The 25,970-nt window shown below is 49.2% G+C and overlaps 1 pseudogene; it reads left to right on the top strand.

Annotated features, from left to right (window-relative positions):
• Nucleotides 1-4,272: 4,272 nt before the first annotated feature.
• On the top strand, nt 4,273-9,799 carry LOC130844581 (dehydrogenase/reductase SDR family member 2, mitochondrial-like; annotated as a pseudogene).
• Nucleotides 9,800-25,970: the final 16,171 nt, after the last annotated feature.

Genomic DNA, 25,970 nt, shown 5'->3' with positions numbered 1-25,970 from the left:
TGCTTTCAACTCTGGCCCAGCTGACTGCTTCAGAGTAAAGATGAGTGAGGGTGAGGGGAGAGGGTGCCAGAGCCTGGGCCCTTGCAACTCGCTCAATCTCTGGCCCTGCTCTAGGGGGCCTTGATAAGGAAGGGGAACCAAAAGAGATAGATAAGCCCTGACCAGTCTCTCTGTACTTCACCTGCAATAGCCCAGAGCTGCTTTTCCTTACAAGCAGGGCAGCTTTCTGGCAAACCACCTTGCAGCAAGTTTAGACCAGCAGAGCTTGGTGAGAAGTGCTGTAGGCCCCAGACTTGCTGAGAGATGGGAACAGCTTCACAGAGATGCTATAACTCCAGCCTGCCAGCAGGGGGAGTCCTGTCCCGACAAAACGTGAGTCCTCTTTTTCCTGCTGCCCTCCCAGCCAAGGAGACTGATTCCTCCGGCACTTGATGGGGTTAATCTGTGCTCACAGCTTGGGGGAGAGGAGTCCCCTGGGGGTCAGAACAGTGTTTAGAACCTGGTTTCCCGTTTAGGTAAGGTAGAACCATCAGGAACGGAAACCCCCTCATCTCCCTGAATAAAAGGCTACAAATATGACCTTGCAGAGAAGAGAGAGCATAAGAGAGAGAGAGAGAGCAGCTGGGATAAAAAAGCAAGGAGGTCTAGTACATGCAAAGCCTGTTTTTGGAAATATGGTACCAGAAAAGACATAAATTGAAAACCAAGGCTGTCCCTCCCAAAGCAGAGCATTTGGTCACCTTCATTATGACACTGACACAGACTGATATTTAATCTGAATTTCTCCACAATTCCTGAGCAGCACCCATTCACTTATTGTGTATAGATACCAACCCCTAACTACAGGCAACTGGGTTATGCACGGGTTGCTAAGGAACGAGGGGAGATGCAGTAGGTATGGCAGGGGTTGCTTAGTAACCAGGAGTCCCTTGTGATGGAGTGGCCAGAGCAGGTCTGGAACTGAGGAAGATCTGTGGACTGTGTCAGCCCACACCAGAACCTCCTGAAAGGGCATGCCTGTTGGCCCCTTGGCCCAGAGCTGCCAGACCCTTCCTCTCTTCAGCTCCCTGCCCAAAAATTACATTCCAAGTCCCTGAGTGTCCTTGAAAATCCCTTGCTCCAACCATGCCTTCCCCACCTCCCTCGGCAGAAAGCTAATCAGATTCCTAGATTCAAGAAGGGGCAGGGCTCCCCAGCAAGCAAATGGGACTCTCATGCTGGGGGAGGCTGGAGCCTCTGGGCCCACACTGGTGTGGAGCTGGGAAATTTGGGGTTGGGGGGAATGAGGATCCCTAGGCAAGCATCCCTGATGTATTTCCAGTTCACAGGGAAATGTTTTCATCTTTGAGTCTCCCACACCAGTCCCCACCCTGCCTTCACACCTGGGCATAGCTAGGGTGGCACACCTGTTCCCTTCCCGAGGGTGTCCTGGGCGCGTGGGTCTCCACACAGCAGCCTGGCTTGGGGCTGCTTTGGCCGCTCAGGCTCCTCACAGCCGCCCCTCAGTTAGCTTCACTTCAGCACAGCCTGGCGGAGTCATCATGCAGTCAGTCAAAGCCATGGCCATCTTCCTCAGGTAGGAGCCCTCCATTCGCTGCTCTTTCCCAACACCGTCGACATTCACACCCCTCTGTTTCTCCTCTCAGTCTGTGCCCCTGGACTAGAGCACCGATCTCACAGCTTCTCCTGTCGGGGACCCCCTTTCACTTTCCAGGTCCGGTTTATCCACAACCTCCCTAGTGATGAGTCTTCCAGCCTGAGCAGAGTGAGCTGTGCACCCCTGTAGTGTATTGGCCGGACCGAGCACCCCTAATCTCAGGCTGGGCAGGGCTCTGGGACCCCAGAGAGGGAGTGAATGGAGCTGCCCTCAAGGAGCCAGCTGATCCTCTGCTTCCTCCACTACCTAGCAGGGTGCTCCAGGGACACCCTTTGTGGATTGAGTCTTTATACACGAAAGCTTGTTTCAAACAAAGCCCTTTGCACAGAACACCTCTGAGAAAGTGTTTGAGACACTGGGAAGTTTGTCTCCAAGAAGAGAACTGGGAGATATAGCTTTTGAAATAGTTTTGAACTGCTTGAATTTAAAAGTTTACCATGAGTGGATAATCTTTACTTTTTAAACATTTTAATTGTAAAATATAACAAATACACTAAAAGTATATATGTATGTATATATAATATATATGCAAGACACATATCTTTCTTTTTCTTGTGGGGGTGCATTCTTTTAAAATTTTTTATATATTTTTTTATTTAAAATTTTTTTGTTAAAACATAGTTGATTTACAATTTTTCAGGTGTACAGCAAAGTGATTCAGTTATACGTATTATATTCTTTTTCAGATTCTTTTCCATTATAAGTTATTAAAAGATATTGAATATAGTTCCCTGTGCTATACAGTAGGTCCTTGTTGTTTATTTTGTATATAGTAGTGCATATCTGTTACTCCCAAATTCCTAATTTATCTCTCCCTGAAGACACACATATCTTTTTTTTTTTTTTTTAGGAAACTTTTATTGGGGTACAGTTAACATACAATAAACTGCATATATTTAGAGAAGACACACATATCTTAATGGACACCGTGTAGTCATGCAATAGAACACCTGCCAGCACCCCAGAAGCCCCTCCGTTTGCCCCTCCCCAGTCGAAACCCTCCTTTTACCCTAGGAATATCCATTTTCCTGACTTTTGTGATAATCACTGCCTTGCTTTTCTCTGCAGTTTTATCACCTGTTTGCATTCTTAAACAACATAGAGGGGTTTTGCCTGCTTTTGAAACTCATGTATATGGAATCACATAGTAAAGGATCATTTTGTATCTGGCTGTTTCCCTCAATGATATCTTTTTTAGATTCATTTATGTGCAAACCAACTTGCTTATCATTCTACCCTTGTTTGTTTGTTCGCATTGGGTCTTTGTTGCTGCTTGCAGGCTTCTCTTTTCTCTTGTTATGGTGAGAAAAGAGAACTTTTCTCTAGTTGTGGCGAGCGGAGGTACTCTTCATTGAGGTACGAGGGCTTCTCATTGTGGTGGCTTCTCTTTTTTGCGGAGCACGGGCTCCAGGAGTGTGGGCTTTAGTAGTTGCAGCATGTGAGTTTCAGTAATTGTGGCTCTAGAGCACAGGCTCAGTAGTTGTGGTACACAGGCTTAGTTGCTCTGTGGCATATGGGATCTTCCCGGCCCAGGATTGGAATCTGTGTCCCCTGCATTGGCAGGCGGATTCTTAACCACTGCGCCAGAAGAGAAGTGCTATCATCCTACCATTAATGGACATTTGGGCTTGGCTCCAGTTGGAGGCTACTACAAAGCGTGCTGCTGTGAACGCTCATGTGTAGGCTCATGGTGCACATGTGACCGCCCTCCTGGGCTGTGAAAGTGCAGAGTCAGAGGGTTGTCTGTTCAACTTCCCCGGGGCAGCACCAAACCATTTTCCAAAGTGGTTGTGCTTATATTCCCTGCAGCTTTGACTGAGAGTTTCGTTGATTTCTACTTTTTCAGCTAGAAGCAGTTCATTAAAATTGATAATTGGTGTAAATATTGGTTTGGTATCTGACATCCTCACTCTACTGGGAAGCTCCATGGGTGGTGGTCGGGGGCCGTGGTTCACCAGGGTCCTGGCGTTCACTCTCCAGTGCCTGACACACTGCAAGTGCTCAGTGCTTGCTTATGGAATGAATGGGAAAATAATCCTGTCTACTGAATGCTGGGGCTCACATTCTAATTTACCCTCCCTTTAAAAAAAGTTATTGATTGATTGATTGATTGGCTGCTTTCGGTCTTTGTTGCTAACTGCAGGCTTTCTCTAGTTGCGGCGAACGGGGGCTATTCTTCCATTGCGGTGCATGGGCTTCTCATTGCAGTGGCTTCTCTTGTTGCAGAGCACAGGCTGTAGGCACACGGGCTTCAGTAGTTGTGGCACGTGGGCTCAGTAGTTGTGGCACATGGGCTAAGTAGTTGTGGCTCGCGGGCTCTAGAGCGCAGGCTCAGTGGTTGTGGCGCGGAGGCTTAGTTGCTGCTCGGCATGTGGGAATCTTCCCGGGCCAGGGACCGAACCTGTGTCCCCTGCACTGGAGGGCAGATTCTTAACCACTGCACCACCAGGGAAGTCCCCTGCCTCTTTTATAAATAAAGAATTTTCACAAAAGTTTCCCTGACCTGAGGCCCACCTGTTTGAAATTCATCCTAACTGGCCTGACTCTTTCCTGTTCTCTGCTGCTGGCCTTGTCTGTCTGGAGGAGTTGGGGGTATATAACCATCATGCTTGCTGATGGCGTCAGTGATAAATGAAGTTGATTCTTTCCTCCAGGGCCAAGTTCAGTGGGGAGCAGACCAGGTGCTGGCCACCAGGCTCCAATCAGTGGCCTGGGGCCCCTGGAGCCTGTTCCATGCCTCTGCTGGGCTCTCTGTGTGGCTGAGCAGCAGTGGGATAGAACAAAAGGGCATCCTGACCAATCAGGTAGCCATGGGCACAGGGCCCACTGATGGGTGAGTGCCCCATTGCCCTGTGGGTCTTGACCCCTCACAGGGACACTTACTTGCACGGAAGGACCTCAGGGCTGTAGAGCAGGACACAGCTTTGTTGATTTCCAGGGCTGGGAGGGAAGGAGAGCAGTGGGGAGGAGCTGAGGCTCTTGTTCTTTCTACCTCTGCCTCAGGATTGGCTCGGCCATCACCCAGCGTCTGGCCCAGGATGGGGCCCACGTGGTGGTCAGCAGCGGGAAGCAGCAGAACGTGGACCCGGCAGTGGCAACGCTGCAGGGGGAGGGGCTGAGCATGACGGGCACCGTGTGCCACGTGGGGAAGAGGGAGGACTGGGAGTGGCTGGTGGCCACGGTGAGGGGCCATGGGGTTGGAAGGACACAGGGAGGAGAACGTAGAGAACCTTCCCCTCCCTGCTCGGCCCTGGGAGGGGCAGGGACTGGGATGGGGGCTTGGAGGCCCTGGAACACGGTTTGAGACTGCGACTGCTCACAGTCTAACCAGCAGACATCACTGTTCACGCTGGCTCCCTGGAAAGGGGCTTGTTCATGGGAGGACCTCACTCCCATCTACCCTGAGAGATCTGTGGTTGAGGAGGGATCTAAAGGGATTTTCCCATCCTCATCCCCCAGAGGGGTTCCTAGAGAAGACTTTCCTCCCCTGAGGCCCTCAGCCCCAGAGAGCGTGGCCCTGGGCCTGTCCAGGGCACTGACCTTCATTCAGAGTTTGGTTTTCCCAGGAGACTTGTGGCCATTCCTGGTGGAGATGATATCTAATTAGCAAGCTTTGCTTCAATGCCCCATGCACAGGGCTGCTCGGGGAGGGTGAGGCCTCCTCAGGCCATCTCCACCCTCATCCAGCCCTTCGTGTCACCCCACCCCTTAGGGCCTGGGGCACTGGGGGGCGTAGATTTCCTGGTAGCAACACAGCGGTCAGCCCCTGGTGGGGAGCACCCTGGGGGACAGTGAGCAGGTGGGGGACAAGGTGAGAGGCTGCCCCTGGGAGTTGGCTGAGGGGTCTGGAGTGCTCCCCCACCAAGACTCTCCTCTCCCCTCTTAACATTGCTGTACAAGCACGCACTGACCACGAGTGCCCTGGAACGTGCCGTGATGCTCCTTTCTGGCTTGTATGCTTTTAAAGCTGGTTCCTACAGTCTCTCTGCTCTCTTTCCTCTTCTCAAACCTTTTGCATTTATTCATTCAGCAAATATTTATTGAGGGCTTGCTGCGAGGCAGGCTCTGTTCCAGGCTCTGGAGGCAGATAGAGCTGTGTAATTAAGTCTCTGCTCTTGGTAAGAGTCAAGAATAGTAAGGTGCCTGCTCTCTGCCAACAGTTTATGTTTTTTACGTCCTTTAATGGGGACCTAGATTGGTGGTTGAGCTCCTCTTTGGTGCCTGTCCCTGGCACTAGGATTCTCCACCTTTCCCAGATGAGGGGATTCTCCCTGTCCCTCGGATGAATCTGCTGCACCTGTCTGACCTGGACCCACCCACCAGCTCTCCGTGGGCTCGGATGTTCCAACCCGCTGCAGTCCACTTAGCCCTCCTGCCATCTGGTCCCCCAGGGTCTGGGAGAGACCTCGTGAAATGCCTTGAGATTCATCCCTTTGTTACTCTGCTACAAGCCCATTCGGTTCCCGCCTGTGTTTGGTCCCCTAACCCCTCTGGCAGACCAGATGGACTGTGATGTGGTCACGCTCCTCCTGTCATCGTTAGCATCCTCCTCTGCGCCAAGCACTGGCCAGAGCTTTCCTTCTGCCTCCCCAGCTCTCTGCGCTCTGCCGACATCCTTCTCAGGCTGGTCCCTCCTGTGTATCTGCCCTTGGCCAGATGCCCTTCCCTCCATCCTCACAGATGGCCTGAAATCCGAGCCCCCTGCGGCCTCCCCAGGCTCTTCAGCTTCCTTGATGTCTCCGAAGGCTCATGTGCCAGTCCATAGCTGGGAATTTCATTGTTGACAGTCTCCTAACCCTCCTGAGTCATTTTCCCTTTGAGCGCCTCTGTTCATGGAATCATAACTCTTCTTGGAACTGTTTGAAATCTTCCCTTCGGAAGCTGGACGCCCTTGACCACAGCCCACCTTACCTTCTCTGCTAATCCCCTATTCTCCAAGGGTTTGCTATTTATTCCACAATCGATTCTGCACCACTGGACAGAAATCTCCCCCCATCACATCTGCCACCAGCTTGGAGGGGAAGTGCTCACAAAATGAGTTCGGAATTTACCTGCTGCTCTGCTTTCACTCGAATGCAGTTTTCAGCAGGTGTCCGGGGAGGGGAATCACTTCTCGCTCATCTTATCTGTGGGCCACTTTGAGCACCTCCTTCAGGCAGACCCCATTCTCTCCAGCTGGCTGGGAAATTTTGAGTGTATCACCCCACCCACCTCTCCTCCATCCCTTCCGCAAGGACTCTCCAGCAGGAACCCTCCTCAGGCTCACAGAGCTCCACAGAGGTGCACAGGGCAAGGTATGGGGAAAGGCAGGGAGCTTCCCTGCCCTCTCCAGGCACTGCTCTCCCCAAATCCCAGTGTGTTCACCAACCCAGAAGCTCTCGGAACCCTGCCCTTTGGGTTTTTATGAAGCCTTCACTGCATAGGCATGATTGATTAAATCATTGACCACTGGCAATTTATTCAACCTCCAATCCCTCTCCCTTCTGCAGAGGTCAGGGGGATGGAGCTGAACCACCCTGTTGGCTCCCCTGGCAACCAAAAGTTACCTATTAACATAAACTCAAGTGTAGTTGAAAGGGATTTTTTTTGAAGATCAAGACACCGTTACCGCTTCTATTACTTAGGAAATTCAGTGAGGCCTCCCTGGGGTTGGGACCGGTCAAGTCCACAGTTTCAGGGCAGGGTGCCACCTGAAGCAGCCTGACTGAGGGCTCTGAGGTGGGGAATCAGAAGAATTTACCGGTGAACCAAGAGCATTAAGGTCTCCAGGCTGAAGGCTTCGGTCAGTGCAGGGCAGGTTGTAGAGGCCTGGGAGAGCTGGGGCTGTGGGAGGTGTGCTGGGAAGGTGCAGACAGGCAGGGCAGGGCAGAAGGCTTCAGTGAGGAAGCCAGGCCCAGAGAGGTGACTCGCTGGGGTGTCTCACAGCCCTTTAATAGCCAAGGCTGTGGGCAGAACCTTGCCGCTGGATCTCCAGCTCCGGCCCCAGGACCTTCTCCCATACTCCGCAGGGGCTGAGTGCAGGGAAAGGTGGGCGAGGCCAGCGCCTTGGAGGCCTGCACGGGAGACACTGAGGGTGGTGCCGAGAGGCCACAGGGGCCCCCGAGGAGAGTGAGGCCACAGAGAGGGGGCTGGGAGCAGCGGCCCTACAGCAGGGTCTTGCCCTCCTGCAGTGAGTGACAGAAGGCATTGACCTGCTGGTGGGAGTGGGGACGGGGTGTCACCAAGAAAAAAGGCCCTATGTCTGTTCTCTGCGCAGGAGGCAGGGAGTCAAGGCCTGGAGAGAAGAGAATTTTGCTTCCAATAAGGCAATGCTCAGAGAGGGGCACCCGTGTGTGTCTATGGTGGGGAGCCCTCAGGGACAGGAAGGCCTGGGGGAGAGCGCAGGAGAAAGGGTAGGGGCGCAGAGGCAGGGTTTGCACTTGATTTATGGCCCTTGCCCCTTCTTCTGTTGAGAAGTGTCTGGAAAAGCCCACCCGGGGCTCAAGTTGCCCAGAACCCTGTGGGATGAAGGCATGTCCGAAATTCAGAGGTGGGGGGGAGTGAAGAAGGGGAGCCGAGAGAAGGGCAGGCCATTGTGTCCACCGCTCACGCTGCCCTCACCTCGCAGCATCACAAGAGGACAGGGGCTCCGGGGAAAGTGGCTGCCAGGGCTGGGTGAGGACAAGGATGGGACGTTTTGGGTCTCCCCATCCCTTTCCCCCGGAGTCCTCCTCGGGCCAAGTTTTCAACCAGAGGCTGTCGACTGTGGGTAACTGGACATAAGTGCTTCCTTGGAATAAATAACCTCAGTATTTATTTGGTTCCCAATAGCCCTTGGGTGGTACCGAGGTGCTTTCACCTGGGCTAACAAGTGAAAAACAAAAAAAACACCGAGTTTGGTGCATCAGAGAGTTCCTGCTGTTTTGTGAGTATTTGTGTGCTAGAAGGCCCGGGGAGGAGGCAATGGAGCCTGTTTGGAAGGGAAGGCAGGGGTGGGGGTAGAGTGGGGACTAATTAGCGTGTAGCTCCCACAAGTGTGGGAGGAGGGGCTTCAGGATGGGTCAGACTCTGGCGCTGGGGACTTGGCATATCTGACCCTACCAGGGAGCATTTTGTCTGTATTTATACAATTCAAGTTAACCTCTTCATTTCTGATCCCTTAAGAAAGATCTGGAAAGAACTGTTAGGTCAAGGGGGAATTCTAGGGCATCCTGGGATGGCCACAGGTGAGGATTATGATAAACGGGGGTGATGGCCTCCCAACCTGAGGGTTCTCTGTCTTGTGACCCTGGAGGGTACCCAGCCTTGTTTGGATGTTGGGTTCCCTGAATAAAACGTGGCACATGCTGCAGCCTCTGGCCCAGTTTTTTCTTGTTTTTATCCCAGACTGATTTTGGGTAGCCTTGGTCTGCAGCAGCTTGAGGCAGGGTTTTGGCTCCAGGTCAGTGATTGAGGTCGGGTCATGCTAGTGAGAGCACCGAATCCTAGCAACTAGACCAGGGGTCCGTGACAAGGCCCTGGCCCTATGGCTTTGCAGAAGAGTATTCCCACAAAGATGGAAAGTAGTGAAACAAGTAAAGTATTTATTAGAGAAAAAGAGTAAAATAGGTGTGGACAGACACCTGGGTGGGCTCAGAGAGAGAGAGCCGCGCCCTTGTGGCAGTTTGAATCACTTTTATGGGGCATTTCTCCTGTGTTGCCTTCGACCAATCATTTTGATGTGCCTGGTTCAGAGTCCATATTTGGTGTATCTTAGGATTTTCCTTTGTGTGCGCGCCTCTCTTAGCCGAGATGGATTCCACTGAAGAGGCCTATGGGTAGGTTTGGCCACTTGGCATCACTCCCCCTTTTGACCTCCAAGGAGCCCTTCTGCACATGTATAGTTGGGGGAGGTCTCCTGACTTCAAGAATGAGGAATATGTGGTCTTATCTTCTATCTGGGCAGGGCCCTGCCTCCTTTCTCAATTGTCCTGTTATCCCTGTTTCAGAGTATCGGTCCACAGGGAACGAACTCAGATTGTTTGCCCTGGGGGCCCATCTGTCTCCGGCCTCAAGACCACTGTGGTGGTGGGTCCCTTGTCCTGCCACAATGCAGGACTCACCCCTGTGCTGACACCCCTGGCTGCCTCTGCCTGGGTCCCACCTGTTGGGCTGGGCGCATGAGCAGGAGGGCAGCTTGAAGGGCAGTGCCCAGGTCGGGGGTCCTGGTGCTGCACCGGAGCAAGGGGTGGTCCCTGGCTGGTCTGAGGCGGTGTTCCTGGGCCGAAGAGTCAAACACACGCATTTTCATGGAGGCTGGGTTCTGTGGGGTGGGGTGAGGGCAAAATGTAGGTGACTGCCTGAGGCTATGCTTGGTCACTGCTGAGTTTACCAGTGAAGTTCCTGGATTAGATTCTACCAAGACGTTGAATGATCCTTTCGTCTAAATCGAATGGTCCTTTTGGCCAAATAAGCAATGGGGCAAACATTAGTTGATTCACGGAATAAATGAAAGACTGGGAATAGGATGGGAATGGAGGACAGGAGTGATCAGGAGAAAGGTTCAGAACTGAGGCTGGGGGCCACAGTGTGCCCTTGGGCTTCCTTACACGTGGGGATGGGACACCGTGCAGAGGTGGTGGAAGGACTGAAGGAGCCATGCTGGGCTGGGCTGTTGTGTGTGCCCTGGGTGCCTGGACTCAAGTTTAGAGCTTCTGTCACCTTAACCACTGAAGGCCAAAAGATGCTGTCCCTTCTGCAGGATGGGTCCCTGTGAATCCCAGTGGGTAAAATGACTCCCTTTGCTGATCATTTCATCATAAATCTTTGATGTTTTCCAACTGCTACCTGCTTCAGAGAGGTTAATTTGTCTACATACAAGCAGCTTGTAAAAGGCAAGGCTGAGATTTGAATCCACGTCTGCCTCTCAACCACCCTCCATGACAAAGTGATAGGCAGGCTCTGTCAGCCCAATTCTGTCCGCAGGTCTGCCTTGGTTTGGTTTCTCTTGAAAGTAGAGACAAGGGCTTTTGGACAGGAGATGGGAGGAAGCAGGAGCGAGCGAGGAAGTGGTGAGTGATCAGGGAAGCAAGGAAAGTCCATACAGGGCTAAGTAGGGAGGGTGCCACTTCTTGCCACAGACTCCCTGCCCCCCACCCCCCAATATCCCAAGGAGAATATGGGATGCCTCTCAGATGGCACGTGTCCACCCTAAGGCTGGTAGGCAGAGCGTTTAACCCAGTGCTTCATTTCCCAACCATCAAGAGCTGCCCCTGGGGTTTATCAACACCCCCATACTTCCAGTTAAAGAGGAAGATGCTTTCTGCAGTGTAACAAGGCCCATAGGCACAGTCCACCCGCCCACGGCAGAAATCAGGATGAAGGCAAGAGGGGTGAGTCAGGGCACCTAAAGTGTCTACCACAGGTCTCCAAGAAGTAACTGTCCTTAGTCTCAAATATGTTTGGCGGACAAAACACTCAACCATTGCTCCAGTGAGGCCCCAGGGAGAAACACAATCTCTCCTCTTCCCCAAATAACAATTAGACCACTTCCCCCAAGTGATAGCATTCAGAAATTTTCGCTGGAGGTTTTCAAGCCACCAGATCTCAAATCTATGGTTAATGGTTTGAGCGGTCCACATGGCTGTCCCTCAGGGTTCCCAGAAGAAACCAGAGGATTAAAAGGATGAGAAGGCAGGAAAGGAAGATCAGAGAGGAAGCTCAGAATAAACTCATTACACACAAAGAGAGCTGGGCTGGGGTCTTTCAACAACTGAATGTTCTACTTGTCAAAAAATAGAATCATTTAAATGCAACACTTAATAAGGTGAAATTTACATATTAACAACTCCCTCTACTTTTCCCTGAGTGAAAATCAGGACAGTTTAGAATGTGAGGACCTGGGAGGGGAGGAAGGCAGGGCATCCTTTTGTCCCATTTCTGGTGACCCAGCTTCTGGAGACAATTGACAAAATATGCTGGTGGTGAGGCTGGGGCCTTGATGACCTGATGCACTTGGGACTGAGATGTGGGGCCTTGTTACACTGGATGCCTCAGGCTTCCCTGGTGGTGCAGTGGTTAAGAATCTGCCTGCCAATGCAGGGGACATGGGTTCCATCCCTGGGCTAGGAAGATCCCACATGCCTCGGAGCAACTAAGCCTGTGCACCACTACTACTGAGATTGTGCTCTAGAGCCCGTGAGCCACAACTACTGAGCCCACATGCCACAACTACTGAAGCCTGCGTGCCTAGAGACGTGGTCTGCAACAAGAGAAGCCACCACAATGAGAAGGCCGTGCACCACAATGAAGAGTAGCCCCCGCTCACCACAACTAGAGAAAGTCCGTGTGCAGCAATGAAGATCCAATGCAGCAAATCAATCAATCAATCAATCAATCAATATTTAAACAAACAAACAAACAAACAAAAAAACCTGGCTACCTCAACAGTAATCCTGACCAGAGCACTGAGCGTTTGGGTAATTAGTGTCCTGGGTCAGATTTTATCATCTAAAGCAAATGGTCCCCTTAGCCAGTTAAACAGCTTATTAAGAGCATAGTTTGCTCACATTGGGAGAGTTCCTTTTAACAGGCACAAGGAAGGAGTATGAGATGCCAAGCAAAAGAAACCATCATCCCTACCATCCAACTTCAGAACAGACCCCAACAGCCCACATCAGATGGAGCCATCTCCAGAATCCTCCTTCCTTCTCTACCCCGTACTCCTGAAGTTCATCAGCTAACTCCACACCAAATATTTCAGGGAGACTCAGTGCCCCTCTCACTTTGCTTCACTTGTTGAAGGTTAAGAACTGAGGCAGGTGTGGGGAGGTGTGGCCCCCTGAGGATTTATAAAATCCAAGCCACTTGCTTGTCATGGAGGCTGTGTTTTTCTTGCCAAATTTGCTGGTTTCTTTCCAGTGCACCTGGTCTCTTAACCTTTCCCAAAAGAGGTCGAAACTTGCTCATCACCTGCCTTGGCATCAGCTGTACCCCAGAATCAAGGAAAAGAGAACTAGAAAACAACATAGAAAAGGTCTGGTTTACCCCTGAAACAGGAGGGAAGGGGGCAGGGTACAACCTTTAAAAGAATGACAGAGCCCAAGGACACGACATAAACTGGTTAGAACCAACTGGGTCCAAGATGGTGGAAGATTCCACTTCCAGTGGACCTTGAGCCTCATTATATGCTCATTGTGATACCTTAGCATATGCTAAATGACACACCCACCAGCACCATGACAGCTCTGAAGCTAACCATGAAAAGCCAACAAGTGGGTGGTGGCCCAATTCCTGGAAATCTCCGCCCCTTCCCCCAAAATAATTGGAACAATCCTCCCACTCATTAGCCTATGAAGTTGTCCAGCCCATAAAACTAACCACTCCATATTTCGGGGCTCTCTCGCCTTCTGAGATGGCCCACACTCTGTCTGTGGTGTGTGTTTCTCTCTAAATAAATCCACTTCTTGCCTATCACTTTGTCTCTCACTGACTTCTTTCTGTGATGAGACATCAGGAACCTCAAATTCACTGGGAACACCTCCACCTTTCCTGTCTTCTGTCATTTTACAGATGAGGAAACTGAGGCCCATGGAAGGGAAGGGACTTGACAATGTAATGGGCTGTTAGGAGAAGTGGTCCCCAAATCAGGTCCCGATCCTCAGTCTGGACTTGTCATAAGAAAGCCCTGTGCCAGGTTCTCTTGCCCCATTACTTCCTGCACTGATGATCCCCAAGAAGTTCTCTTTCCCAGGACAGGGGCTTCTGGGTTTTAACAGGGACAGAAAGTTTGCATCCCCCGACAGTCATGTGTTAGAACTCTAATCCCCAATGTGATGGGATGGTGTTTGGAGATGGGACTTTGGGGAGGTAATTTGGGTTAGATGAGGTCACAAGGGTGGGGCCTTCATGATGGAATTAGTGCTCTTTTTTAAAAAATATTTATTTATTCATTTATTTACTTTTGGCTGCATCGGGTCTTCCTTGAGGCCCCACGGATCTTTCGTTGCAGTGAGTGAGCGGGCTTCTCTCTAGTTGCGGCAGGTTTAGTTGCCATGCGGCACGTGGGATCTTAGTTTCCCAATCAGGGATCCAACCTGTGTTCTCTGCATTGGAAGGCAGATTCTTTATTACTGGACCATCAGGGAAGTCCCTGGAACTAGTGCTCTTATAAAAGAGACATGAGATCTCTCTTCTCTCTGCCATATGAGGACACAGCGAGAAGATGGCCATCTGCAAACCAGGAGGAGTGCCCTTGCCACAGGGGCCCACAACCCCGGGGCCACAGACTGGCAGCGGGTGAGCGAGTGAAGCTTCATCTGTCACTCCCCATGACTTCCCATCGCTGGCATTACTGCCTGAACCGTACCCCCTTCCCTGCCCCTTGCCCCAGTCCCCCATGAAACCAGTCCCTGCTGCCAAAAAGGTTGGAGACAGCTGCCTTACCAGACCCTGACCATGCTCACTGTGGACTGCTCTACTAGATGCAGTGGGTACAGGGTGGTGCTCTGGGCTGCTGGGAAGGACACAGTAACAGTGAGAAGGAGAGGTAAAGTCCCAGAGGTGACGTCACACCTAGCTTTAGTGTGGCAGGATTTTATAGAAAATCACATTCCTTGGCTTTAGAAATAGCAGCCAAAACAAAACAAACTCCCTTTATCATCCAAGGGAGTCAGCAAGTGTAAAGAAATGCTTTGGAAACAAGAAGATTCACATCGCTTCTTTCTTTTCCTTTCTAAGAGTGAAGTCCAAACTCTATACTCTTTGAAAACTCTTCCTTGAAAATTCTGAAATTCCACATAGGAACTCATTCCTGACAAGTTAACTTCTAATCTCCCTGAGAGAATACACTTCAATCTGTTATTAGTCACCTTCAAGTGGGAGTGGGTCTCTGATCCTTCTGTGAAAGCAGGTGTTGATGGGGAGAGATGAGGGGTTATGGACCTGAGGTAGGTGGGGAAATGCTTCCTACCTGGGAGGCAGAGGTAGAAAAGGCCATCTCAACCTAGCTCAGCCTGATTCCAAGTGGGCAAGTGTTGGTTTTGAAAGGGACTAGGAATTTCAAAGAACCCTAGTGACCTCCCTGCTATACTGTGAGCCTGAACTGTGCAAAAGCCAAGATTCATGGTATAAAAGGCAAAAGAGAAAGATGCAGACACAGGGCAGAGAAATGTTTCCCAAAGGCTAGAATGGACCAATAGAGATCTGTTTGTTTTGTTATCAAAGGTTCTGTGATAATATACAGGTATTTGGGAGGAGGGGAGACATTGTTTTCAGCTATATCAGCTCACACCTTAGCAGGGAGGCCCAGGGTCCTGTCAGATGGGGAAAGAGGCCGGCAGGGAGGGATCCCAGGAGGAGTGGGGTGGGCAGGATGCTGGCTGTGGAGCATGAGAAGGGCAGGTGTTCTGTATCTCAACCAGACTCTCCTGACTTGCAGTTTTTACTGGTACAGCCAGGAATCTGGAGTTGGCATCTTCTGTGACTGGAGAGTAGACAGGGATGATGGCACTCCCCAGGCCAGGAGAATGGCTGAGGAACTGTATCTTCAGGAGCCGAATGTCTCCTGACCCCCTAAGAGGAGCTTATTTCCCAGGAGTGTTCTTGTGATTTAATTTCCAAGGCTAACATCCTTTCTCCGCAGATCCTTTTCATTGCCATGGAGACAGTCTACGGCTCTGTCCAATGAAGAGTCTGAGCAGCAGGCACCATGACAACCTGAGGGGGTTGGAAGGACAGCTCCAAAGCACCTCATGGACCAGAGCAAGGACAGAGGCCTGGGGACATTATGATTGTCACAAGTGTGGCTGATGAAAGGGGACAGCTTGACTCTTCACTGCCTTTGTCTCTGTGAGCAGTGAGCGAGGGATGGGTGTGATGGGTGGGCCTGGGGCGGCAACGTTGAGGTTTGGGGCTGCCCAGGGTAGTCAGCGTCATTCCTTCTCTGACTCCATGTTTTGCTTATCCCCGACCAGCCCAGCTGATATGTGCCTGCAGGTGTGACAAAGCCAGCACAGGGCAGATCTGTTCAGCCCTGGGTGAGGGGTGGGGCGGGGAGGAGGAAGTAGCACAATCCTAGGAAATGACCCACAACTAAATAAATGCTTTTCTGTAGAAATCACCCCACCCCTCCCAGGATGGTGGAGACAAAGAACTTGCTGCCAAGTTGAAGTGAAGCTTCCTGATTCCCATGTTGGGGTATCCTGGCTTTGTCGACTGGCAAGGTGTTTGCAGGATGAGGCCAGAGGCCTGCCACACCCTCTCTGCTTGTCCCCAGCATTTGCCTGACTCCTGCTGGAGCCTGCCAGACACAGATGGGTCCCGTGACCTCTGTGTTCAGCCCATAGCTGGTTACTCTGCCGAGCTGGGTCAGGAGCCTTGCCCATCTCCTACCTTCCTCGCAGGCTCTCTCTCCATTCTCTCTGTCCTCTGGCCCTGGGCTTCCTCACTCCCAGCCCAGTGCTCTTACTCCCGCTGTTCCGTGGTTGGGTCATTCAGAGAACCAGCCTGTGTCTCTACCACAGACTTCACCCCGAAGGGCTGGGAGGAGCAGAGTGGTACTGAGATAGCTCTGTTCCTGGAGCAGCTTAGGAAAGTCACAGACATGACCTGAGGCCTGCTTATTCTGCTGGGGGCTGTCCTTGTGAAGGCCCACATCTTAGGGGACAGAAGGTGATCTGTAAGGGCAACCTTCAGGACTAAACTCATAACCAAATGTTGATAATAGATGCAAGATATAACTCCAGTTCTGGAGGGTCAAGCTCTGTGTGACTCAGTTTTCTGGGGATCCCCAGCTGGTGGGGTTTGCACCTCAACTCATCTAGATAAGAGAGCATCTTCCTCAGATACTCCTTACGGATGATGGGGATTACAGTTCTCTCTTGTGGCACCTCCATCTTCCACCGTCAAGCACAGATCACAAGCCTCCAACTGCCCATCATAAGCCCTCTATGTTCTCACGTAACCAAAGGCTCAGTTCTGTGTTCAGCGCTCTGATGTGACCCCCAGTAGCCTTAGCTCACCTTCACCTCACCTGGGGCATGTACACGCCTCCATCCCCTCCAGCCCTCAGCTCTCCCAGTTAGCCTGCATCCCCTACCAGTGGTTCCTCTGAACCAGCCCACGAGGAATGTCTTACACAGATCACCCAGAGTTTGTCTTCAGAAGCTCCTCCAGCCTGGGTCATCCCTGTTTGGTGCATCTCATCACTGTATCCATGTGATGTCTTTCTCCCCTCCCCATGTCGAAACCTGCTCTTAGGAGGTGTGCAAACTCATTCAGTCCTGGTGGTAAGTGATGGTTAGGACTTAGTCACTCTGATGGTTAGACAGCTTCCAGGTAGCCATCCTTAATGCTTACAGTGTATTAACTGCATGCGCATACACTCGATAAACGTATCCTCATGGTGAGCTCCAGTGGTTGCTGCGGTCGCTACCACCACCACCGTTGTCACTGATAACCATTTACAGCGCTCGCTATGTCCCAGGTAAGATAACTGGCCACAGTAGAGTGTAGTGGCCAGCATCTGTACTGGATCCCTACCCCATTTGTTATGCCAAAAATTCCAGAAGGACCAAGGATTGACATGTCAAGTAATATAACTTGTGTTGAGGCTTAGGGACAAGAATACACTTTACAGTCCCATGTATAATAGCAAAAGTCAGGAAACCACGTAAATGCCTACCAGCAGGACATGATTAACAGGGGATGATTAAAGAAGTTATAATACATTGATTTATGGACTACTCGATATCTTTTTTTTTTAAGTTTTTACTGAATTTGTTACACTATTGCTTCGTTTTGGGTTTTGGTTTTTTGGTTGTGAGGCATGTGGGATCTTAGTGCCCTGACCAGGGATCAAACGTGCACCTCCTGCATTGGAAGGCGAAGTCTTAATCACTGGACCGCCAGGGAAGCGTATCTTTAAAAAAAAATGGGCACAAGTTTTTAACTACTGATAAGGGAACACTCTCCAAGATAAAAGTTAAAAGGGAAAAAAAGCAAGGCATAGCACAGTATAGAGTATGCTACTGCATGTGCTGTGAAAGCAAATCTACAGAGGGGTGTATGCAGAGGCTATTTTTAGAAGGAAAAAGGAAGCTGACAACAGCGGTTGCTTCTGGGAATGGGTTTGATGATCTAGGTAGGAGGATGGCTTACTTTTTACCCTTTAATGGAGTTTGGATTCTTTTTACTCCTCATCACATGCAGGTATTATTTCTGAATTTAAAAAGTTTAAGAGATGAGCAAATGCTATGGAATCAGACAGACTTGGATTGAAGTGGAATTTCTATCAATTTCTACCTGCATGGCCTTGAGTGTTTTACTTACCGTCATCTAGTCTCCTCCTCTGTAGGACGGGGAGTAAGAGCACCCTCCTCTTGGGTTGTGATGAGGAGTAAAGGGGAGAGTGCCTGTGAAGTTCTCAGCACAGAGCCTGGTACAAAGCAAACCATCAGTGGTTAGGCGCTTTATATAATCGTCTCTAAGTATCACTCTGAGTTCAGTACTGTTCAACTAAGCTGTATTCTGAGCATCACGCACCCAGCAAAGTCTGGTGATACAAAAGCAGTGGGAGAATCAGGCAGCAGACAACCAACCATAACAATCCTGGAACAAAGGATCCAGAGGAAAGCGTGCTTAACTCTGCCCGAGGGGTGTAGGGTAGGGGGTCCAGAAAGGGTTCACTAAAGAAGCAACATTTGCCATGGGGTTTCACAGGGTGAGAAGGAGCAGCTCCAGTAGGGACGGCATGAGGAAAGGCACAGGTGTGGAGGCTTGGGGCCCTCTGTCCCTGCCATAGGCGAGCAGAGTCTGAGGGAGAGGGTGGGGGCGGCCCCCTCAGATGGAAACAGTGTTGGGGACAGAGGAGAAGCACCAGTTCCTCTCAAAGGTCGTACCTTGTCCCCTCCTTTTCTCTGTGGCCACCGCCTTGAGACCCTAATCTGTTTCCAGTTGCTGCAGTGGAGTCTGGGGCAGAAGTACCAGGGGCCTTTATGCAAATGTGCTTTGGGGGCTTCTCTTCCAGCCACGGCCCTCGGAGGTGGCAGCGCCATGTGTTCTTTAGGGCAGGCGTGTTTCTGTTCCACGTGTTCCTAATACTGCAGTCTGTTACCTCTAGACATTTTCCTTCTCTGAAAGATTCACACTGAGGACTTGAACGGATGTCCTGTTTTCTCTATCAATTATATATCTGACTATAAAATATAGATACATTTCTCCCTTTCTGGATAAGCAGGGAAGGATCAATGCAGGGAACTGTGATTGAACCAGATGCTCTGGAAGGAGGAAGAGCCAGAGCAGCTGATGGGCTCTGGAGGTCACCCTACAACCAGGAGAGAGCCCACCCTGATTGTCAGCTGATGGGTTAGCCACGCCTGGGGAAGAGCTGAATGTGCAGCCTCCCTCTCTGTCTCCTGGGCAACGAAGCCTCCGGATGACCCCGCCAACAATAATGAGATGAAAATGAAGAGCCCTGCAGTATAATGAGCGTGATAAAAATAGAGACTTGCTGAGTAAAGGGCCGGCCACACTGGAGGAGCGGGAGGAGGAGGAGCCCAGCCTGGAGCAGGTGGAGCGGGCCTCCCAACCAGACTCCCTGCTCTGTTGCTATGATGCTAATAGGCCAAGGTTGGTTCAGCCTCTGTAGATGGGGCGGTAAATATGTCAGAGAGGGATTAAAGAGTGGGCCTGAGGGAACATTCCCAGCAGACTCTATCCTGGTCGCTGTGACTCTGACCTCCACAGGGGATGGACAAGGTGTGGCCAACATGCACACTGATGGGGGTTGTGAAATCCATGCCCTTAGCTTGAAATCCTTGCCTGCCAATAGGCATCAGAAAATGCTCTGAGTTAATGTGCCAATTTTTTTCGAAACATTGCACCTCTTTTCCGTAGTGTGTAGGGTAAGAAGCCTGCTAATTATGCCTGCCTGCCTTCCTTCCTTCCTTCCTTCCTTCCTTCCTTCCTTCCTTTCCTCCATCCCTCTTCCTTCCCTTTCTCCCTCTTTCCTTCCTTCCTTCCCTCCTTCTTTTCTCCCTCTCTCCATCTTTCCTCCCTTTTTCCTCCCTCCCTCCATCCTTCCCTCCCTCCCTTCCTCCCTCTTTCCTTCCTCCATCTTTCATTCCTCCCTTCCTTCCTTCTTCAGTTGGCAGCTTGGAGTATCTGCCAGGAGAGGCAGCTGCTCCTATGGAAGGAGGGCTCTGGGCACTGCAGGGACAGCTGCATGTGACACCTTCTGGCACCTTGTCCCTCTGCAGTCTTTATTTTTTTATTATTTTCTAAAAGAAAAATTAAAATTTATTTTTGATATTCAGCCACAAGAAAGGAAGATATTCTCCCATTTGTGACAACATGGATGGACCTTGAATACATTATTCTAAGTGAGATAAGTCAGGCAGAGACAAGTACTGCATGACATCACTTATGTGTGAAATGTAGAAAAGTTAAACCTGTAAAAAACAGAGTAAAGTGGTGGTGACCAGGGGATGGGGGAGGGGGGTGCTGACAAGAGTGATGGTGTTTAAAGGCACAAACTTGAAACGAGTAGCAAATAAGCTATAGACATCTAATGCACAGTATAATGAATGTAGACAATAATATCATACTATAATTATGTAATATGATAAATAGTGCTACATCAGCAATCATATTACCATATATAAATGTATGAAAGTAACACACTGTACATCTTATACTTACGGTGTTACATGTCAAATTTATTTAATTAAGAAATTCACAAAAATTATTTTTTAACTAATACACGTATATAGTGCAAAATTCAAAAGGAACAAAAAAGTGTACAAAGTGACTATCCCTTTCTCTTGCTCCCCAACCCCAGCCATCACTTCCTAGAAGTACCACTGTTAGCAGTTTCTGTGCATCTTTTCAGAGATGTTCTAAGCATATACAAGTGCATGTCCCCTCGCCCCCCTACATGCATTTTTTTTTACATAAGTGCTAAAAACTATCAGTCAGAGACCTGACGGAGAACAGGTGGCACACATAACATGAGTCATCTGAGCTGAGTTTAATGAATGGACACCTTACAGAAGTGTGGGCAGGACATAGGAGAAGCCCAGGAAGAGTGCAGTAACCAGGGCCAGCAACTGTTGAGCAACAGGGCACAGTGACTCAAGGGTGAATGACACAGCCAGCCAGGGCGTCCCAGGGATAAAGCAACGGCTAAGCACCCGTTCCATGCTCAGCTCCCTCCCTACGCCCCAAGGGCTGAACCCTACCTGAGCCAGAGAACAAGAGAGTCTGTTGATGTCGTTTACAGAGGTTAGTCTCAGGCAGAGAGTGCGGAGAGAGGGAGGAAGGGTAGGGAGGGTGAGTGGTGGTGTGACACCAGCGTGTGTACCCAGCCCTTCCACCTGCACTTAGCAGTCTGTCTGTACATCTAGCCTCATTCTTTCTGCTGGCCTAGAGCATTCTGTAGTGTTCCTGTTCCGGAACGCTATACCATATATATAATATATACCATATATAATATATAATGATATAGACCATTAAATATAAATATATATGGTATATAGAAATTTCATATTATATAAATATACATTGATATAAATATATACCTGGAAATAGAAATATATAGGTATATATAAATTATATATATATTTATTTATATACCTTTATATATATACAGCTAACCCCTCACTGATGGACTTCGTTTTTTTTTTTAATTCTCCTCTTTTCTTTTTTAATCTTTGGCTGCACTGTGCAGCATGTGGGATCTTAATTCCCTAACCAGGGATCGAACTCATGCCCCCTCCATTGGGAGGACGGAGTCTTAACCACTGGACTGCCGGGGAAGTCCCTCACTGATGGACTTTGAAGATGGTTTCCAATTTTCTGCAAACAATGCTACAGGGCATATCCTTTTATTTAGTCATTTCATAAGGCAAGGATATGTAGAGAATAAATTCTAGGGAAGAGATTGCTGAATCAAAGAGCATATGCTTTTAAAATTTTGATAGATACTGCCACATCACCCTGCATAGCATTTGTACCAATTTACACACATATCAGCAATGTATGCAACTCCTGTGCAGTGTCTGAACATCTGGGTTACAAGGATGCGAATAAACGTATTAGAGCAGCTTTCCAGCAGTGTCTGTACCTTCACAAAGTGCAAACTCGTCTCTTTCTTTGGAAATTATGAAAATACACATTTCTCCCTTGTTTTCTGTCATTTCTTTCAGATTTATTCAGTAGAGATAAAATTCCTCCACTCCTGGATGGAATTCTTCTCCTCTGGGAACAGTCTTGTGTCATTTGAAGTCACAAATAGCAGCTTCAATTTAGAAGTTAAAAGTTTCCAGTTTATCTTTCTGTGCATGAATAAACCAATTATATATATATATATGTATATATATATACATATATATATATGACACTTAGGAGACAGTTAAGGAAACTATATATGTGTCAGGCACCAGGGGACTCCAAAGAATCACAGTTAATCCCATTAGGTGTAATAACATTGTTTTGGCTGCAAGAAAGCACCGCTGTTCTCTGCAGAAGCAGTCTCGAGTATCCAGAAATACAGACTCCCAGATGTCCACAACCTACCCCAGAACACCTTAGAAAAAAAGAGGAAGCAAATATACAAACATTAACAATCATTAAATCTAGGTGATAGATCTTCTTACATGCTCAAACACCCTCATAATAGAAAAGTTTAAACGTCCAACCAAGATAATAATCAACACTTCATGCTGCATTCATAGGTCAGACTTTTCCTCCTTCTTCCCATTTTCCCCTCCTTCTCCTCCTCTTCCACTTCCTCTGGCTTCCCCCCTCCCCCGCATCTGGATCACCAATACATCAACAATCAGAGCTCCTTCACTCTCCGTGTGGTCTTCTTGGGAAGCTCTTAAAATGGCTCCAGCCTGGCTTCCCCTCTCAACCCTCCAACAAACCCGGGCAATGCAGGTCCCCTGTCCTGCAGCCACAGGCAGCTTCAGCTTTCTCAGGCCCGAGTTAGGCAGGAGTCCCGGATCTCCTCCAACTGCAGGGAGCACACATCAGGCTCTCCAGTGGGCCCTGGAAGCCCCATCTCAATAGGTTTACACGGGAAGGTAGCTTTCTATCCTCTCTCTGGAGATGGGGGAGTGAGAAAGTATCAACGTTCTCCAAAGAAATCTCATAAATCCTCCCAACGCATCTCTTAGATCAGGGGTACCGAACCCCTGGGCCACTGACTGGTTCCGATCTGCAGCCTGTTAGGAACGGGGCCGCAGAGCAGGAGGTGAGCAGCAGGCGACGGAGCGAAGTTTCATCTGCCCGCTGCCCACTGCTCGAATTACCTCCTGAACCATCCTCCCCACCCCCATGCCCCCGCGCCTGCCCGTGGAAAAATTGCCTTTCACAAACCGGTCCCTGGTGCCAAAAGAGGTTGGGGACCACTGTCCTAGATAATACACTCCCCCACCCGCCGTGATATTGAACATATGTTAGCATTATTAAACATTTACTTTCCATTACATACATTTAGAGTTTTGTCCATATTTACATAGTAGGATTTACTACAGTAAGTTCCATTCGTTTATAAGTGTGTTGGAAGAATGTTATTTGTTATCTATTGCTTAAAACACCCAATATTTATTATCTCATACAGTTTCTGAGGGTCAGGAATCTAGGGCTGGCTTAGTTGGTGGCTCAGGATCTCCCATCAGGTTGCAGTGAAGATGTTGGCCAGAACTGCAGTCATCTGAAGGCTCGGCTGGGGCGGGTGGGTCCACCTGCAGAGGGCTCACTTATGTGGCTGAGCCTCCGTTGCTCACCCAGCAGCCTTCTCCACAGGGCTATTCAAGACAGACAACTGGCTTTCCCTTGAGCGAGTGATCTGAGGGAGCAAGGGAGAAGCCATGATCTTGGTCTTTTATGGCCAAGCCTTGGAAGTGGCATGCATGCCTCCTGCCATATTGAAACTGCGGAAATATGTCTTGGGGGGCTCTGAGGAGCTCCAGTTCCTTACATCTCAGCACAGAAAGAATTCAGTGAGGGGCAAAGTGATAGATAAGAAGTGCTTTATTAGAATAGGATACCTGTGAGGTTTGCAAGTGGGCGGGCAAGAGAGTGCCGTGCCCAGAACTTAGTGGGTTTCAGTTTTATAATCAAAGGAAAGTGGGGAGGAGACGATCACCTTCTTCCTCATTCTTGAGTAGATGACACTCTTCCATTATCAGTTCCTCCTCCACATCAGGTGGGGGAGTTTTCTTGTCCCTGAAAGATCAAACTGGGACTGTCATGGCATAGTGGAAATGAGCAAAAAGGCGGTAAGATATACTGAAATAGGGTAAATCATCTCAGGTATCAATATAATGTCACCTTTTCCTAATAGTTTGGTTTTAGTGTGCACAGAGGATCACGCCCTAGGAATCATTACCTTACGACCTCCCTGGGCAGGATGTGGGTCTCAGTCCACCATCCTTTTACTGTTTTGGGGCATCTCTCCGTGCTTCTGTCACATGGTTTTGTTGCTAAGCAAGCCTGCTTGGTTTTGTGGTTAAGCAAACCTGCTTTCTTGAGGGATCATTAACTTACAGGGGTCTCCCATACTTTGTTTCTCTACTTACAATCCCCTAGTGGGATTAACTACTTAATCACTCACTTTTTGTCCCTTTACTCTGTCCCTATCAATATGCGATTGGTCACACGGTTCAACCATGGCACGTGTGGAAGGGGACAAGGGTGTGATACCAAGAGGCAGGGGCCTCTGGGGCTGTCTCGGAGGCTCCCCACCACGCCTGTTGATGTCATCCTGCGTGTGCCTTAGCTGCCAGTATAAGTTGTGTCTCACGGACTCATGACCCGCAGAGTTGTATTCTGTGGGGGAGAATCCCCCCAAGGTTTTGAGTGTGGCACCTGGTCACTGGGTACAGTACTGAGTGGAGTCTGTGTCTCCCGGAGGTCATGGTGATAACAGCACCGGCATTCTCTGCAGTGATTCTGGGCCAGAGGATAAATCTTCCAGACAGACCCTGCTCTGTGTTCCTAACTTCCCCCTGTAGTGCCCAGTGCTCTTTTGTGCCCTTACCATCAAATCTCTTATAAAGAGAAGGTCTTGGGTGGCCTGGCATGTCCAGACATGACTGACTTTGAGCAGGGATTAGGCTCAAGCAGACACTTCTAACCGTTCCCCACCGACCTCAAGCACACAAATAAGGAGCTCTGTCTGCAGGGATCAGGGTGATAAATGGGGACAAGGTTGGAGTGGACAAGGTAGGATGGAGGGGAAGAAGAGACACCAAAAGTAAAGGTACAGAGGATACACTCTTTCCCCCACAGAGGGCCTGTAAGCAATCTGTGAATTCAGTGGTCCTGCCACACCATGGACCTGATTCCCTAGAAGGAAAGGAAGAGAGAAAGGGAAATTTCTTCTTGAATCTGGGGAGACATTGTCTACTTGGTGCTTAACTTAGTTAAAACAAATAATGTTTGTGCTTGCATGTAGTTTCTTGTAATTTTGGTTTGTGCAAATTAGCTTTGCTGGAGGTGAAAAAAAAAAATGAGTTTCTGGACCATCAAGGCTGAGAACGAGGTCCTGGCTGAGGTGGCTCCTGAGGTATTTAACCCTGGGAGTGGCAATACTGTGTTATAGCCGGTCTTTGCCTTAGGAATTGGTAATAACGGCTGTTTACCAAAGGCTTACTATGTTCACACACTGTTATCTAATTTACCCCTTCCCCAAACTCACTGTCTTTATTCTATGGGTGAAGAAACAGGCTTGGAGCAGATAAACAACCTGCTAAGTTATTCCTAAAACTTGGGAAGAAGGTCATACCCTGAAGAGACAAAGCTCACATCCTAACTGTGGTGCCAAATTGTCTCCCACGCTGCTAGAGATGGATTTTTACTAGTGCTTGTCATTTTTTTTTACAAACCATTATCAATTGTCTATCCTCAGCAATGCCCTTCACGTTGCTACACTATAAAAGTCAAAAGTTAATTAAAACGATGATCCTTCTCCACTAAAGATATAGCATGCCTTAATTTCCCTCTGCAATCTTTCCTCCTAAATTCCACATTATAGCTGTCTAGTATTTAAATTCTTATATGCTTTTAACCTCTCAATACTTACAATTTACCATCAATCAAAGATTAGATTTACCAACGTGTTTTGTCGCTCTTTTGGCCCACTACTGCCTCTTTCTTTCTGTTCTTCCTTTCTGGTTTATTTTATTTTTTGCTGAGGTAATACTTTTGAAGTTCTTTCAAGTTGTTCTTTCTCTCTGATGCTCTATAATTGCACTCTGATGTCTCCAGCAGAGGCGAGGAGTCGTCTTTAATTACATTGCTTGATAGTTGGTGTATTCCTTTAATTCTGGAAACTCCCAGTCATATTTCT

This window comes from Hippopotamus amphibius, chromosome 2 (assembly GCF_030028045.1).
Source record: "Hippopotamus amphibius kiboko isolate mHipAmp2 chromosome 2, mHipAmp2.hap2, whole genome shotgun sequence".
In the NCBI taxonomy this organism is placed as follows: Eukaryota; Metazoa; Chordata; class Mammalia; order Artiodactyla; family Hippopotamidae; genus Hippopotamus; species Hippopotamus amphibius.
Note: the sequence above shows the minus strand (reverse complement) of the source record. Positions and strands in the feature narration are given on the sequence as shown.